The following is a 17,401-nucleotide window of genomic DNA, read 5'->3' as shown; positions in this document are numbered from 1 at the left end:
TCAAACAAAGCACTGAGAGATGAAGGTTTCCAATGATAAATCTTTAGATGTACACTCTCATGGCCATGATTAATGTCATGATAATGAAACATCTATACAAACATTGTATATAGACAACAAAACCAAGGTGACATCCTTATATGCCACCTTTTTTTCATAAAGAAGTATATCCACCACCACCATCATCATTTGTGCAATATAGCATGTTAAAGGAACTATCATGCCAAGAACATGAGATTTTTACAACACATGTTTTTTTTATAAAATAGATGTTGGTTCCCATTTAGATGGTATCTTTGTTTATTATACATGATTCATCATTACATAGCATGTCTTTATGTTACATGTTTCACTTTATCTTGCCACTTGAGGTACAAAGTTTTATGTTGTTTAGCAGGATCACACACTCATCCTTGCTCTTCTTGATGGGGGAAATAGTATGAGTGTCTTTTTGACATATATTATTGGAAATATATTACATTATATGGTATAGAGGTTAAGTTAATAAATAAATAAAGTTTATTAATAATAAATGTTAGTAGTGTTAATAATTAGTTTGAAGGTTGGTTGTTGGGAATAGCTTTCCATATGGAAGTGAAGCAATTGTATGAAAAGATTAAAGGAATTATAAAGCCAATGTATTGAAATGTAAAAATTAATGAAATAATCTCAAATAATTTATTGCATTCTTCTTTGATTATGTTGTAATCATTTTTTCCATGTGCATTGTCTAATACATTTTAATTCAAAAGAGTGGGATGTCAACTAAAGTCTAGAGAAGATGTAGATTACAATGGTCGAGGAGATGGTTCACATGAAAGGATTATTTCATCTATATGGTTGAAGCATAATGACAAAGCAACACATGTCGGTTGAGGAGAGGACATCAAAGGAAATTCACATCTAGTTGATCCCTTGAAATTCTTAGTCAGATGCAAATACTGCATATCCATTTAATTTTTCGTTGTTTTGATGATGAAAATGCTAATAAAGTTCCCCTCTAGTCCATTATTTTATATTTCTATCACGAACTCACTTCAATTACAAGTAAAATAGTAATAAGTGGTTGCTACAATTTTCAACATATTTTTTTGTCAATTTCAATCCATTAAATATGAATATGATTGGTAAACATGTTTTGTAATCTAAATGGTATTTTCCTCATGTGGATCTCAATCCTGCAACATTTAATAGTGGTATAGCCACTGATCTTATACCTATCTTGTTTTCACTCAAAATTTCGTCATGACCACAAACACAAATTTTTTGGTACAATGTATTTCTTAAATTATACTAATTTTTATGATAGATCATATAGAGATGGGGAGAAAAACTTTTAGATATTTGGTGAAATACAATGGCAAAAGAGGTTGCAATACATTTAAAGTATAATGCATAGAGATATGCCAAGTTATAGTAATAGAGATGGAAAAAATGCACGAGTCTTTATAGAAAACTAAGGGAAGAACCCTTACAATGAGCACAATAGTGCCTTTAATTCATTTGTATGGTGCTAAAGGTAGATAGGGCACATACCTAGGCAAGAAAACCTAGTTTCCTACATAACCAATCATATGCAGACATGTGTACTTCAAATCTTAAGTTGGAGGCACAAGAAAAATTCTTAACACCATAGCCATGCCCAAACATGATGAATATGTGGAAGAAGTGTAGAAATTGCTGCAAAAATTACAACAGTGATGGCCTTCTAACAAACAAGAGTTTTCCATACTATAAATGAGAATGGGCATCATATCTTCCCTTGGATCCATGTAAAAAAGAATTCAAAACCCTTCCTATAGCTTCATAGATCAAGATCTAGTAGTTGTGAGATTTGTTACAACATTAATAGTGATTTTTGGATCAAAACGTGGAAATTGATTAGACTTGTCTAAAAATTCCTATGAGACTCAAAGTTCCAACAAGACCAACGGTGATAGGATTTTGGGGGCAACAGGAACTTGAGGGCACCAAGAACTTAAGGATGGAAAGAAGTGGGGAGTGAGAACAAGGAAATTGGACCTTTGAACATGGTCCAAATATCCCTACAAGTTTCAAAAAATTGATAGGACCAAAGGCAATAGGAACTCATGAGCAACAAGAACTGAGGGGTGGAAGAGAGTGGGGAGTCCAGGAACAGGGAAGGATCCTGGACCTTTTGACTTGGTCCAAATATCCTTGTGGTACCTAAAGTTCTAATAGGACCAAAAGGCAATAGGAACTCGAGGTCCGACACAAACTTGGAGATGGAAGTAGGGAGCAGGAATAGGGAAGGAACTTGGACATGGACCGAATATCCCTATGGGACCCAAAGTTCCAACAGGACTAAAGGCAATAAGAACTCAAAGCGACATAAACTCAAGGATGAAAGAAAGTGAAGAGTGAGAATAGGGAGTAAGAAAGGATGGAGGGGGAGGTATACATAGAGGGAGTGAGGGACCCAGGGAAGGAGGAGATAGAGAAGTGAGGGTAGAGAGAGAAGAGGAGAGTGTTCATAAAGGGAGAGGGGTAAGGGTAGATGGATGCGATATCTATAGGGAGAGAGAGAGAGAGAGAGAGAGAGAGAGAGAGAGAGAGAGAGAGAGAGAGAGAGAGAGAGAGAGAGAGAGAGAGAGAGAGAGAGAGAGAGACCTAGATGGGGAGAGAGAAAGGTGAGATAGATAGAGGGGGTTAGAGAGAGGTGGAGAGGGAGGAAGGGAGAAACCTAGAGAGGGTGGGAGGGAGAGAGGAAGAAAGGGAGGGATACCTAGAAAGGGGAGATAGAGGTGAGAGAGAGAGGAAGATGAAGAGATAGAGGAAAGTATCAATATGGGCAATACCCTCAATCACATGTATCTTAAACCATATACCATCAATCTTGTACCCTAAACCCTAAACCCTATACCCTAAACCCTAAACCCTATATCCTACACCCTATTACCTAAACCCTATACAAGGGAGGGAGAGGTGATGACCTCAAGATGGGAGGGAGATAAAAGAGGAGAGAGAAGAACAAAGAGAAAGACAAGGCTAAGGAGGGAGGGAGAGGTAGATAGGGAGTGACTGAGAGACCTACAGAGGGGAGAGGTAGATATGTGAGGGGGAGAGAGAGAGAGAGAGAGAGAGAGAGAGAGAGAGAGAGAGAGAGAGAGAGAGAGAGAGAGAGAGAGAGAGAGAGAGAGAGAGAGAGAGAGAGAGAGAGAGAGAGAGAGAGAGAGAGAGAGAGAGAGAGATGAGTTTCCAAATAGAGAAATAGGGGTAAGGAGGCAGGGAGAGAGGTGGAGAGGGTGGGAAAGAACTAGATAGGGGATAGATATAAAGGTGAGAGACCTAGAGCCCAAGGAGAGAGGGGTGAGAGACCTAGGGGAGAGAGATAGAGGAGCAGAGAGAGAAGTGGGAAATGAGATAGGGAGGGAGAGGTAGAAATGGAGGGAAGGAGAGACCTAGGGATGAGAGAGAGAAAGGATATGAGGAAGAGGTAGTGATCAAGAGAAGCGAGAGAAATAATAAGAGAGGGAGAAGCAGAGAGAGTGAGGGAGGTGGGAATAGAGATGGTAGTAAGGAGGGAAGGTGAGGTAAAGAGGGAGAGAGGATGGGAGAGACCTAGAGAATAGGAGTAAAGAGGGAGTAAGGGGCAAGAGTGTAAAGAGAGAAAGTAGACATGTAGTAGAGAGTGAAGGGTGAGAGAGAGGTAGAGAGATAGGGCTAGATCTTGGGGGAGAGAGGGGAGAGTGAGATAGAGAGAGGTAGAAAGGGGACAAAGGAAGAGTGATAAAGAGAGAGATAGGTCTAGAGTTTGGGGGAGATAAAGAGAGTGGGATAGAGAGAGTGAGAGAATATTGATAGGAGCCTATTGATTACTAGAATTTGACCAAGTTTGAAAAATTATAAGATCTTCTCAAACCTAGAATCCACATTATAACTCTTAGAGATTTGAAAACACTCTTGAACATCATTGTTGGCACATTATTAGCAGTGGGAGACTTAATTGTCTATGATCGCCAACTTAATTTATAGGCCAACTTAGGTAAGTTGGCACTCTTCAAATTGAAGAGCCACCCTCCTTGTGAAGGAGGACGACTCATGTGAAGGGTCACGATACACATATAAGTGTTGAAGGTGTCTTCATTCTTGGAATGGTATCGTATACACACTCTTAGATCGCTCTCCTTCACTTAGCATTATTACTTCAGCAGTTAGATACTTACATCAAGGTGTGATCGGATATATGCTGCTCTTGACATGCGATACCTGTGAAAACACAACATGGTATCAGAGCAGTGTAGATCATGTGCCTATTATTTAGTATGTATTATTTTGTGATGTGAAATATTATTGGCATAGTCGAAGGTGCAATTTGAAGGTCGGGCTTAACCAACACACTCGAAACTTTGACTGCTTCGAGTGTCTTCGGTGGGGCCCAACCATAATCTGTCTCCCTCCCATTTTCCGTTAACAAGGTCGGTTGATGGATTGATGGATGAACCATGCCCATCCACGGTATCTCGTCCTGCATCATTTGTCAGTACGGTGGTTGTCTCGACAGTCGATGGTCCGTCACACCATTATGTTCTTTTCAATTTTGTCTCATCCTTTCTGATAATTAAACGCCCACCCAAATCAAAATCTAAAGCAACTTTTCATGAGGGGAGTGGGAAAATGAGTTGTTTACCTAACACAGGTGGTGTAGGGGATTTGCCATGCGCCTCCCAATCAAATCCACAGTGAGATCAAGAAACAAGAGCTCAGATAGTGAGGCAAACATTTGATATCGAAGATTATGCCCACCAGCATGCTGGTTCTGAAGATCCAACGCAACTTTTTTTGCTTTCAATTTTTTGTTTTAATTCCTCCAGTTTATCACGTACACCTTGAAATATATATTTTTTAATGGAAAATTGAAATACAAGGGCACCTTGATCATTATTTTGGAGTTCTCTATTAAAATGTTAGGATTTGGGGTATTAACCCTTTTCTTGAGTGTTTTCTTTCTTTTTCTAAACATCATAGAATGTAGTTTTGTCTCTGTTTTTTTTGTGTGGATTTGAGCTGCATTTTTGTTATCTGTCTTCATGGATCTTTCCTGGTTCTTAGTGAAGGATTGAAGAAGAAAACAACACCTACACAATATTGAAGAAATTAGATCAAAGATTAAAAAACCATCTCATTCAATCTCAGATTATTGATTAAAAGACTCCAATGACAAACTGTTCTAACTATGCATCAATAGAGATAAAAAATTGTCTTGAATATTGTTCTTTATTTAGATGAAGTTTAGCTTCTCTTTGACAATGATGGATGTGGCTATTGAACTTCTAATATTTCTCTCTTGTCCAGTGAATGGAACTCAGTTCTAATAATGAGTATGAATCAAAAATCAATTGACAAATCATTATTAATTAATACAAAAAAATATATTTTGCCAAATTTGAGTAATTAATTAGTTATAGGTAATGGGGATCTAGCCCTTCTCCTTTTCTAAATTTTAGTAATAAGGTAAATAATTCTTATCCCACTTCACTATTCCCCTCACATAAACTAATTTTGTATATTTTTAAAAGTGAAAATATTCATGGGACCATAAAACTCGGTGTGGTTTAAGATGAGCTCCATTTCTCATTTTCTTGATTATATTTTCTTTTAATTAAGAAAAAAACTTTCTTATATTTCTTATTCGTTACCTATGAAACTTTTGGCTCTACTTAATCTCAACCCTACTCTAAAATGTAGCAATAATTTAGAATAATTTTCAAATTTTATTTTAATTTGTTTGATAGGAGTTTTTGAATTCAATTAGTCTTTTTACACCGATGTTTTAGATCAAACTTAGTGATCCATCATTAGGATGAAGTTTGAAATTATAAGAGTTGGATTGGAAACTTAGCACAATAAAATAGGTTGCAATGCAAATAAAGTGAAGAGGAGGCACATAAAAAGAGAGGAAACCAAGAAAAAGGGAAAAAAAATCAAATATGTCATAATATCAACATTCATAAGAGGTGTCAAAAATTGTAGGTAGTAATTTGGAATGATTCTTAGATTTATGTAATGGTTTATTTCATTAAAAAAATGTTTGCATGTATGACTAAGGGTCCATTTTATTAATTACAATTCCACAATATTAATATCCATCAAGGTCTAAAAACTAGTAATTTTATACTCTTAACTCAAAAAATAATTCTCACGACTAATCTTTTAAACTATTGATTTAAACTATAGATGTCAAATTTGAGCTAGAATGGAGATCGAGATGCATAATTAACAAATATTACTCAGACTTAAATAGGAGTTGATTATATGATTATCATTGCAATTGATTATACATCTTAGATTTAGTGATTATTATACTCATGATGATATGATAATGTTATTATGTATTGGCAATGTTAATGATGTTAGCCCTGATTGGGTAATATTTATATGCACTTAGCCTATGATGCATATGCATGAGTACCCCTGACATTTTGAGTAATGTTGTTATGTACTGGCAATGTTAGTGATGTTAGCTTTGATTGTGGAATATTTATATGCACTCTGGCTATGATGCATATGCATGAGTACCCCTGACATTTTGAGTAATGCAGGTACTAGGAATCAATTCCACTTGGCTCCACAAGTGTGATCATACACTTTCCTAACAATGGTTAATAGGAGATAACACATTGCCCACAATGTCCTCAAACCATACCCATTGCACCTTGTTAAGGGTGATTTCCATGTGTTTATTAGTTTGAAACCCGAAAACCATTGTTGGTAATGTTTAGAAAACCCAATCGTCTTATGTGGTTAGCCAATAAAGTTAGTTTGTGCATATAGGCTTAAGTTGTATTTTATCACCGATTTTAATATATAAATGATTTTAAACATGGTTTTTTAGTTATAATTTTATATTTAAATGTTAAACGCATACCTCACATGTATTCATCATGTTTGCAAATGCATAATTATGCTAATGGGTCATTTTTGGAATTTATAAGTGTTATTTAATTTTAATCATTTTAAATGTTTTATATGAGGTGAGTAGTAATTGAGATTTATATTGGGAAAAAAAGATACATTTGGATAGTTAACTACTTTTGAAATTTTCTCTCCCAAAGAAAACCCTCCTATTTTTCAAATTTGGTTTCGTCATTGTGAGAGATCTATTAGGAAGATTTTTATAGATAAGAGCTCAATGGATTTTTTTGGTGGATTCTCCTTGTCCAAAGGATTTGTGCTATAATTTTGTTTTTGCAAAGGATCCAATAAACAACTCTCATTCTCTAATAAAGTGAAGGTTATGATTCAAGATTGGAAGATTAAGAATCCACCCACCAGGTAGAACATTAGTTCGTGCATTCAATGGGGGTGGGTCGGTGTTTATTTTTTCTGTTAGTCTTTATTCTCATCTATCTTTGAGTTTTGTTGCATCTGGTTTTGGGTTCCTATTGTTTTTGTTCTTTCTTGGCAGTTGGCACTGGGGTTTTGGGTTCTCAATCCTTGTGAGTCTCATGGATTTTCTCATTTTTTCATCTATGTAGCAGTTATGTAATGGTTTGTGCCTCTCTTAGTTTAAACTAATCAGAACAATTGTTCAGATTAATTTCTCAAAAACGGACCCTAGGAAATGTTATGCTATCAACAAATTTATTAAATGCATGAAGTATGGATATGAATATGAATTTGTGTTGTTGGGAGCATTGGGACCAAAAGGTTATCCTTATATTTTTAAGATTTGCATTTGAATTTTCAGTATTCTTGAAGGTCTTTTAATGGTGAACTTGCACTATACCCGAGTTATTGGGATTTTTGTGGTTTGATAAACAGTGTAATTGGATGGTTTTGATGTGATATTATAATGTGGAATTATGGAAAACATAAAAAGGATTTAGAAATTGGATTGAATTAGATCCATTTACATGATGTTGTGATTGTTTGATCATTTGAACATAAAATGTGAATAGAGTAATGAAAAAGGCCAGATGTGCCTAGAGTCTTGGATTAGATCTCATGTGATATTTCATTCTTTTGTTTTTATTTTTTGTCCTCATTTTTATAGATTGGGATGAGCCTTAGGATTAGCTAATAGAGTGGTTCACGGGGGTGGCTCTTAATTGGGTTCAAGTCCCAAAGTGGCCACTAAGGTAACTCATTGGAAAGTGAGAATAGTTCAAGTGAAAACTTAATTATCAAAATAGGGTAAAGCTCCAAATAAGATAATTGGATTCCCCTTCCATTCCTTGAGCACTTGTGTAGGCTAATGATGTATTGGGAAGTCCTGGCCATTTGTGGGGCATTGATCTAGCATGATCGAGTATCCTCATCTATATGAGAGGACTTCTTGATTCTATGTGGTGCCATCCCTTCGACCACACATGGAGACACGCCCTATACTTGGCACTCTAGTATCTAGGTCCTAGTATTTGAGTAGCACCTGAGAGATGTCGGTTCCTTTCTCATTTGGTGATTTCTTCTTGAAATTATGCTTCATGTCAAATTGGTGTTGCTCCTTAATATGGTGCCTTCTTCTTGTTATCATTTTTACTTGATGTTGTTCTATATCTTTTGGTGATGACTTAATTTTGTTGAGAACTTCACTATTTTGGTGTTTCTCTAAGGTCATGTATGATGTGTTTACTCCATGTTTGGTGTATATGTAAGCCTATCTATCCACATACATTGTCTTCATTGTTTGAGTGTTTGGTCTGTGTGACTATATCCATGAGCATGGTGGGGTGGACCTATGGGTTCCACATGGTGAAGTGGCATTGCAAAAAAACCATTAGGGGTTAGTGGACTTGGCATCAAGGTTAAACATCAAGTACTCTCTCTCTCTCTCTCTCTCTCTCATGCTTCCATATTTACCTTTTCAAGATAATGTAATATTAATATCAAAAAAATAAAAAAATATTGATGAGATTGTATAATTAAAAACTCCTCATGGAGATATATGTAATCATAAGATATTATAAATGATTAGATTTGCTTATATGTGTTGGTGTTGGTATCAGACATGATTGGTTATACTTAGATTCCTTGAGTACAATATTATGTATTGGAAATGTGTTTAGGAACACTTCATTTGGTGCTTAAAATGAATCTAAAGATGTCTTGTTTAGTCTACGAGGATGATTTAGCCCCATCACAATGTTTTCAAGAAGTCTTGACTAGTTATTTGAAGCTTAGAGAGGATTAGTGCCAATATGTGTTCGTTTTGGACAATTCAGGGGAACCATAACCCCTTATAGAATGTGCCTATAAAAATGCCTCACCTAGTAGCAGCTACACATACCCTTTCCATTTTTGTGAAATAGGCACTACCTCCTCTTGCACCTACATCAAATCTCCAAACCCTTGACTAGGAAAATGCCACACACACACACATAACATTTATGTTGAAAAAAACTATTGACTATGCATACATTATACACTTGTAGTTTCTACACCAAACCTAAAACCCTTGACTACATAAATTCCTCACTCGTAGTGTTTGTGACAAACCCATAACCCTTAAATATGTATATGTGAGTGTCATGCCCATCTTTTAACACATGTAAACATAACACTACCTCCATTTTTTTTACTTTTAACATAAACCAATATAAAATTCAATTGAGAAGAAAATGTAATTAAACCTTTCTTAAATAAAATGTGCAACTAGCAACACTTACTATGTGTCATCAATATCATGCCACCAAGTGGGCAGAGAAGATGGAGTTTGAATAATACGAAAAATAAGGATTCTCTACCTTACACAGTAACAAAGATAAGAATTCCTAATAGGGTTAGGTAAAGTTGTGCTACCTAGTACAAGGGAATAATTATTTTATAATAATTCCCACGTTTAAACTATATGAAAGCTTAATAGTCATCATGATGAGACCATAAATTTTCTATTCAATGAATCTTCCCAAATTAATATAAGGAATATGAGACAACAATCTTACTCTTTAATGTACCCAAATATGATTAATCTTTAAACTAATCAAGCTAACTCAATTAACTTTACAAATTAAATATTTCAAAGAGAACATAAAACTTAATATTTCTTGACAACTACCATAATTTACTTTAAAAAAACCAATTTTCATTCATAACCTTTAAAAATAATTAAATTACTCATGCCATGTTAGTATCAATGGTTCACTATTTCTCTTAAATAACCTCCTTTAAATTATAAAAGAAATTTAGGTCAAGCTTTGTATAAGAACAACTAAATACAAGGGACTCCATAGAAATTGTCACCACCAAGGCACTAACAATTAATTCAAACTAAAAATATTTAAATTAATGGTCAAAATTAAAACTAAGGTGGTGAGAATCAAATTTCCACTAGTAGGTGGAAAGAATTTGAACCCTTGGATTTTATGGATTGTTCCAACTCTTTCCCTTCCATTCATTCTTGCAGATTCGAGGGAGAATGGGTTTGATAGGCGAAGTCTCCTCACAAGTGAGAGGAAGAAAATAAGAGCTTGATTTTGCATTTATGATTGATTTTATTGTTTCTCTCACAAGGCTTTATTTTTTATAGCATACATTCAACTTTTGTGTAATTTTTTATAGGCTTTGAAGAGATTGGAGACTTTGAATCGATGATTGACATCCAATATTTACATATGTATATGTTTTAAAACCTATTGATGGAAAATTATAACATCTAAACTAAACCTAAAACCCCTAAAATGTAGATGACATATAATTGTAGTGTCTATGTCAAACCCAAAACCCTTAACTATGTATATGCCATGTAAATATGATATTTGTATTTACCCACACCACTTGATTGCATAGATCATATCATGAACCCATAACATCTATGTTGAAACTAAAACCCTAGATTACATAAACACCATGCAAACCTATTTCATCATATCATGCATCCACTAACCCTCATCTTTCTCCTTATATCCATATCATCCTTATCAATTTTTCCTTTAACCTTCCTCCTTCAGCTAACTTTCTTCATAATTTCCAATCACTTCTTCTAGCACTCAAATTCACATATATTCACTCCTTTACTAATTATTAGTTTCATCCATTTTAACAACACACCCATTTTCTTCCAACCCATTTTCCCTCTCAATGGGACATCATATTATAGAAAAGTAAAATTGTCTAGTACATTTTTATGTCGTCATCCCTTGATTATTTTTCTTCTATCCATTCTCACTTTCCTACATCTCCAAGCCATCTTGTATTCCAAGGAAACATCATCCATTGATCAAGCATCTCTCACCTCCTTCTACCTCTTTTCAAGAGTCTACAATACACATCCATGCAAACCAATCCTAACCCTTGATTTTACCCAAGTCAATCCAATCCCTCCATATCCAACTTAGAAATCCATTTAAGAAGGCTTCTCAAATGGACTTGGGGATCCATCACTCGTCAAACTTACATGTTATCAAATTTAGTAACATCAAAGTAGAGACCATCCACATATCAATACTTCAACTATTGGAGTGCATGACAAAGATCTAATGGAGGTATATTGCTCTTATTTTGTTTTATTTGCATTGTTATTTTACTTCCATTCTTGCTCTAACTTAAGTGTGTAACTCCTATTTGAGTTTGAGTAATAACTTTTGATTATGCATCTCGGTTTCCATTCTAGCTCAAATTTGGCATCTATAGTCTAAAAGATTAGTTGTGAGAATTATTTTTTGGATTAAAAGTATAAAATTATTATTTTTTAGACCTTGATGGGTAATAACATTATCATATCATGTCATGAGTATAATAATCACTAAACCTAAGATGTATAATCAACTGCACTGGTAATCATATAATCAACTCTTATTTAAGTTGAGTAATATTTTTTTTATTATGCATCTCGGTTTCCATTCTAGCTCAAATTTAACAGCTATAGTTAAAATCAATAGTTTTAAAAGATTAGCTGTGAGTTAAGAGTATTTAAAATTACTATTTTTTAGACCTTGATGGATATTAATATTGTAGCATTATAATTAATAAAATGGACTTTTAGTCTTACATGCAAACATTTTTTTTATGAAATGAACCATTACAAAAATTTAAGAATCATTCCAAATTACTACCTACAATTTTTGACACCTCTTATGATGTTGATATTATGAAATATTTGATTTTTTTCCCCTTTTTCTTTGTTTCCTCTCTTTTTATGTGTCTCCTCTTCTCTTTATTGTCATTACAACCTATTTTATAGTGCTAAGTTTCCAATCCAACTCTTATAATTTCAAACTTCATCCTAATGATGGATCACTAAGTTTGATCTAAAACATCGATGTAAAAAGACTTACATAATTGAATTCAAAAACACCTATCAAACAAACTACAATAAAAAATTTAAAATTATTCTAAATTATTGCTACATTTTGGAGTAGGGTTGAGAATAAGTAGAGCCAAAAGTTTCATAAAAGTATAAGGTCATGAATAAGAAATATAAGCAAGATTTTTTCTTAATCAAAAGAAAATATAATCAAGAAAAGGAGAAATGGAGCCCATCTTAAACCACACCAAGTTTTATGGTTCCATGAATATTTTCACTTTAAAAAATGTACAAAGTTAGTTTTTGTGAGGGGGTAGTGAAGTGGGATAAGAATTATTTACTTTATTACTAAAATTTAGAAAAGGAGAAGGGCTAGATCCCCATTTACCTATAACTAATTACTCAAATATGATAAGGAAAAATATTTTTTGTATTAATTAATAATGAGTGAGTTGTCAATTGATTTTTTATTCATACTCATTATTAACAATGCTTAAGATGCTAACTCTAATTTTAGGTTATCCATGTTGTGAGTTAATTAGATTCTTTATTACAATAATATATATTTCAATTTCTTTTATCTAATTTATTACATGATAGAAATAATTTTATAAAGTAGTATCAATAATTATAAGAATAAACACTAATCTTGGCATCTATTAGTATAAGTTGAAATTCATGAAAAAAGATTCACTTTTCATATTTATATTTGAAGATTATCCTTAATAAGTCTTAAAGAAAAAATTATATATTTTACATAAAGAAAATATAGTTTTTTAAAATATCTATATAATATAATATAAGTAATGCCAACATCTCAAATTCACTAAAATGTTATATTACCATGGCCTACTTAAAAAAATTATTATATTTTATCATTTATTGAAAAAAAAGGCTCTAACCAATAATCTGATTCACAAAAACTGATGAAGGTAGAACTGAGTTTGATTCACTGGAAACTAGTATTCTGAACAAGAGAGAAAATTCTGGACAAGAGAGAAATATTATAATTTCAATAGCCACATCCATCATTGTCAAAGAGAAGCTAAACTTGATCTAAATAAAGAACAATATTCAAAACAGATTTTTATCTCTGTTGACGCACAATTAGAACAGTTTGTCATTGGAGTCTTTTAATCAATAATCTGAGATCGAATGAGATGTTTTTCTCTGATCCAATTTCTTCAATATTGTGTAGGTGTTATTTTCTTCTTCAATCCTTCACTAAGAACTAGGAAAGATCCATGAAAGCAAATAACAAAAATGCAGCTCAAATCCACACAAAAAAAACAGAGACAACTACATTCTATGATGCTTAATTAGAAAAAGAAAGAAAACACTGCAGGAAAGGGTTAATACCCCCAAATACCTCAAATCCTAACATTTTAATATAGAGTTCCAGGATAATGATCAAGGTGCCCTTGTATTTCAAATTTCCATTAAAATTAAGATATATCAAGGTGTATGTGATAAACTGGAGGATTTAGAACAAAAAATTGAGAGCATAAAAAGTTGTTTTGGATCTTCGGAACCGACATGCTAGTGGGCATAATCTTCGATATCAAATGTTTGCCTCACTATCTGGGCTCCTGTTTCTTGATCTCACTGTGGATTTGATTGGGAGGCGCATGGCAAATCCCCTGCACCACTTGTGGTAGGTAAAATACTCATTTTCCCGCTCCCCTCATGAAAAGTTTCTTTAGATTTTGATTTGGGAGGGCGTTTAATTATCAGTCAGGATGAGGCAAATTTGAAAAGGGTTGAAGCTATTCTGGCTCCAATACAAACCTTTCGTACAGCGTGTTAGTGACATGGTAGTCAATCTCAACCGTTTATTGCAAAATCGACGGTGTAAAACATGCGACTAACAATATGTGTTAGTCAATCCGTACTGCCGTTTTGGAACCATCCAAAACATAATAGTGTGACAGACCATCGACTATTGAGACCACCACCGTACTGACAAATGCTGCTGGACGAGATACCATGGATGGGCATGGTTCATCCATCAATCCATCAACCGACCTTGTTAACGGAAAACGGGAGGGAGACGAATTTTGGTTGGGCCCCACCGAAGACACTCGAAGCAGTCAAAGCTTCGAGTGTGTTGGTGAAGCCCGGCCCAATTTGAATCGCAATTTTGAATAAGTCGTTTTACTCTTATCGTGAGCTCTGAATTGTGCCTTGTCGGAATGTTTGAGCTTCCTGGGATTTTCTCTCAACTTTTGCGTCGTTCTGTCTAGAGTGTTTTAGTGTCTCTGACACGGGCATTGGATTTATGAGGCTTTGAAAGAAGATCTGTTTTTAGAGCGGCAGAAAATGCCATTATTTATTTCAAGTGCCTTGACAGAGCATTGGCGAGTTCAAAGTTTTTCTTTTCTTGGCGTATATCAATATGGATCGACCTTTGTTGATCAGTGCAAGGTGGAAGCCATTTGCTCGTCAGCTCCTTGATGGGCTCATGGTCCGGTGAAGGAACTTCATCATCTCTTGTCTAGGCTCGAATCATAAATCTGCCCACGACTTTATCAGAATATAGAGTGACGCTCTGTAGGCTCATTCATATTCTTGAATCAATGATTTTGTCCTCTCACATAGCAGCACACGTTGAAGATTTTAAAGGTGCTCAAGGCCTGTATTCTTAGATCTGTGGATGTTGTCTCCATATGAACAGTGGACAGGGACGTCAACTCTCATCTAAACAACATATTCATATCGCAGGCCCCTTATCACTAATAGAGGCGACGTCATTGTCTAGATGGATCGACCCCTCTATTTGGTCTGGTGTGCATATTTGAGAGTTGTCTGAGGCGTGAGATTCGAAAGAGTTGTAGCTGCATTCTTCAGTGCTAATCATGAAATGTGAAGGAGAACACAATCATTCCTAGTTGCTAACAAAAAAAAAATATTGAAATCATTTGCATCAATTATTTGGCATGCCCATCATCCTTGGCAATAGATATCATTATTGTATTCGCTAGTGTATTCTGATTTGCGGCTGTGTGACATAATTTTTTTTATTTCCTTTTGAGCTGTGATATTGCCATTTGATAGTGATTTTTTCTCTGAGCTCAAGCAGTGGCTATCACAAGGCATCTATGCAGTCCATCGACTTGTCGCGATCTCTTCTTGAACGAGGACCTTCATGATTTTCATTGATCGGGTCGGTTCCTTGTTTCATGGTTGATGAAATTCACATACTGCTCACGACTGAGAAAACTTGTGGGAGACTTCTATGATTGATGGACGACAGACTCTAGCACAAGCAGACGTATTCGAGCCAGGTTTCAAGAAGTGAAACTGAGGGTTGTTTACTTCGCAGCTCGACAGCCCTTGTAAAAAGGACTTACCATTCCTTGCTCAAACTATGCAGTAAGCTTAATAATATCTAGTTCTTCGCCGGTGATGCCCTCGGGAAGCCTTACCGTGTACTGCTCTGCCTCGGGAGGCAATAAGGGTTTGACCGATAAATCTACTGGCTTTGTTGGCTGAGCACCCTTGGTAGCAATCGTTGCAGGTGTAACCCCGTCAGCCTTACCACTGGCGGGTTTGGGTTGTAATTACACTGGGTTTTGAACTTGCAACCTGAATTCTGAAACATGATGCTGGTAATATGCATGTTTTATCGACAATGTTGTGAATGTCGGGCGGCGGGTGGATTATTCCGATGTTTTTTTTTTGTATGTGTAGCAACAAATGCAGATTCAGATCCTGATATGCTTAAATTGCTTAGATTTTGAATTGTCGATATTCACCTGATTCCTTGCTTGGCTTAAATGTCAACTCCACGTTAGTAAGAAATGTTGCTCTAGTGGGACACATCCAACACGACAAAACCATGTTCATGGACATGCGGGTCGAGCAGACCCATCACATTTCTACTTTTGACGTTCACAGCGAGAAGCATATGAGGTACACCATCACTCGGTTTGACGAGCAGGAGCACCAAATTTCTATCATGGCGGTTCTCATGTCGCTTGTTTTGGAGGACACTAACGCCAAATCCTACCTCTAGGATGTCCTAGATTCCCTTGGCCATGTTAACTTTTCCGACGAGATGACAATCGCTCTTGCGCTTGCTGATAGCGTTGTGCTAGTTGTCGATGTTGCGAAGGGTGTCATGGACGGATCGAGGAGCAAAAGAATGATTTGCATAAAGAATTCTAGGGAGGAAGAGATTGTTGCATCCCATGAGGAAGTCACACAGGTTGAAGAAATGTATGGAGACACAACTTGCAGCCATGGGACTGAGTTGAGTCATCTCTCGAAGAGGAAGTACATTGCAATCAGTTTCTTAGAGGAGGAATTAACATTCAAAGGGAGTCTGACAAATCAACAAAGGCAAATTTGGACGAGAAGGTCAGTTGTCAACAAAGGCAACTTTGGACGAGAAGGTCAAGAGGTTGATACTAGTGCTTGAAGCCTTTGCTAAGAGGGAGCCTTAGCATCAACAATTTCTTGAGATGTATTTTAATTGTCACGAACCCTATTTTTCCATAATTATTTAATTAGGAAAATAATGTTTATTTTTCACATGAAATTGAAATGAAATAGAACTGTTAATGAAATAAGAAAGGATATCGAATGTACTGATATGATTTATATAAAATTGAATGATCAGTAATAATTTTTATTGTAAATTGGGATCGTCATTGCTAATGAGTGATTGAGTGCAAAGTGAATGCAGGAACAGGTGAACAATGATGAAGGCGAGAACATGGTTCAGGTAGAGTTGTCTTAGCTCTTGTATTTCGTTAGGATAGATGGAATCTCTCACACACCACATTAGGATTTCTATTTGCATCTTGAAAGATGGATGATTTAAATGACCTAATTTGAGTGTTTGTTCAAATTGAAATGATAAATTTAGTATGAGTAGTAGATTGATTTAAATAATTAGACATGTGCATTGATAGCATGATGTGAGTGGCGATTGAATTGAATTTAAGTTGCATGAGTAATGATGAAATATCATGCTTTATTGTTAAAAGAGATGAAATATATAAACGATTCAAAAACGAATATCGACCCTAAGTTTTTATGTCCTTCTTGTTCAGATATGTAAATGTATGAAAAGAGTACTTACGAGTTTAAATTTTGTAAATTGAATAATAGTCTAATATATATATATGAGAAATTTATTCAATCATATACATATATCAATATCCAATTATAGTGAAATTTGATTTCGTCAAG

Source organism: Cryptomeria japonica, chromosome 2, assembly GCF_030272615.1.
Source record: "Cryptomeria japonica chromosome 2, Sugi_1.0, whole genome shotgun sequence".
In the NCBI taxonomy this organism is placed as follows: Eukaryota; Viridiplantae; Streptophyta; class Pinopsida; order Cupressales; family Cupressaceae; genus Cryptomeria; species Cryptomeria japonica.
The sequence above is the reverse complement of the archived record's forward strand: the minus strand, read 5'-3'. Positions refer to the sequence as shown.